This window comes from Corvus brachyrhynchos, unplaced genomic scaffold, assembly GCF_000691975.1.
Source record: "Corvus brachyrhynchos isolate BGI_N302 unplaced genomic scaffold, ASM69197v1 scaffold56, whole genome shotgun sequence".
In the NCBI taxonomy this organism is placed as follows: domain Eukaryota; kingdom Metazoa; phylum Chordata; class Aves; order Passeriformes; family Corvidae; genus Corvus; species Corvus brachyrhynchos.
In genome coordinates this window covers 10033426-10035193 of record NW_008238664.1, presented here as the reverse complement: position 1 = coordinate 10035193, position 1768 = coordinate 10033426, and the positions used below count along the sequence as shown (strand labels likewise).

At 35.3% G+C, this 1768-nt stretch overlaps 1 protein-coding gene across 1 annotated transcript in view; it reads right to left on the bottom strand.

Moving 5' to 3' along the window:
* LTA4H (leukotriene A4 hydrolase) overlaps positions 1-1768 on the bottom strand; it is a 13905-nt gene that overhangs the window by 8110 nt on the left and 4027 nt on the right. The window lies entirely within an intron of this gene.

Sequence of the window (1768 nt, the reverse complement as noted above, 5' to 3'; positions counted from 1 at the left end):
TTTTCAAAAGAAAGTAAGTTTTCCATATCCATTTCAGTTCCATTCAATTTTATGGAAGGAGAAGTTAAGAGATACTGCTCAGATAAAGGGCAGTTCTGTCACACAGAAAGATGCAGGAAGAGCTTTAATGAAGTAAACAAGAATATTTATGGATATAAATAGATTAGAGACAAAAGATTCAGGAAAAATCAAAATGTATATATTTGATTTCCATGTTTGGAATTAAAATAAAATCTAAGTATTTGTTATTTTAATGAAAAAACTCCTGACTGAAGAATCTTTATAGAGAAATGCTTTCTCCAAGTGCTCTGGAAAGAAAAAGGGATAATACAGCCATTCCTGTAAAAATTCCACTTTATCTGAATAAACAATGTTAAATAAGAAAGACTTTAAACTATAATTAGTTGGAGACAAAATTTCAGAAAATTTTATTCCACCATTAGGCACAAACCATTTAAGTATTGTTTATTAAAATACCCATATCATCATGGATGTGTTAATTTTACCTATTAACCCACAGAACATATTCTTGAAAAGAACAAAGTCCATTGACTTATGTTATAGACAAGTTATTAAAAGACTACCAATACAACCCCACATTTTGATGTCCAATTTGCCATTCTGACATTTTGAAATTCAAATGTCAATGACTGTTGGGCTGTAAACTCAGTTGTACAGAGGTTGTTCTCCACTACCCTTCTTACCAGCCTGGCTATGCAGGAGAAAAAAGGTAGCTCTAGGCAAGCTCAGCATACATACATATCCAAGAGCTTGATGCATTTGCCTTTTTCATCTAAGGAAACAGACTTCTAACAAATCAATGTCATGGTTTTGTACATCAGATGATGTGCATGTCCTTTTTCATGCATTTGTCTTTTTTAATTATGTATTTTGTGCTTAATGCATTTTTTTGTTTAAAGAAAAACATGTCTTTTCTAAAAAACTAATGGTTTTCTAGATCAGAAAGTGTAGTATAATTTCAATTACACTAAATGTTATTTCTAGTACAGGTCCACCATGCTTATCAACAGTGTATTTCTAGGTAACACACACAGCATAAAAGTCTTCTGTATTAGACTGAGAGTGGCAAATGTTTTGGCTCCATGGAGAGGGCAGAGCACTGCCTACTGATGAGCTCACAGATACGGGAATGTTTTTTCCGCTCTCTCCCTCTTGCCTCTCTCAGGTTTCACACAGCAGCCAAATCAAACCCGACAGCTGCTGCGGTTCAGAGTAGGTTCCCCATCTCTCCTCCAATCACATCATCCCATCCCTCCTTGCAGTCATTAAGTCTCACCAGCCCAGATCTCAGGTTAATTTATCTGCTTGTTCAGATAAATGAACTAGGCTCACCAAGAGACCCCATAAACACCCGAACTGTAACCCAAAAAACTGTGAGAACAAAAATGCTAGAAGAGGAAATCAAGACTGCTGCTTTATGAGCAGTGGAATCATTAGACTAGCTACAGCACTTAATAAAACTTCCAGAGAACAGTAATCTTTAATTAGTTGGAGATACCTTCCATAGAAACCAAAGTTTTCACATTCAAAAAAAAATTTCAAAAAACCTGTTGTAGGAATTTGCCTAACATCCAGCTAAAAACTGGTCCCAATGCTGAGTTTCACTGTTTAGATCTTAGTGAGCTTAAAATTTGCAGGGTCTGTTTTCCAAGACTTGCTCCCATATTATTTGCATCTGCATTATTTTCCAAGAATCAGTGCAGACAGAAAGGGTTTTGACAGGACTAATCTTGAGTATATGAAACAT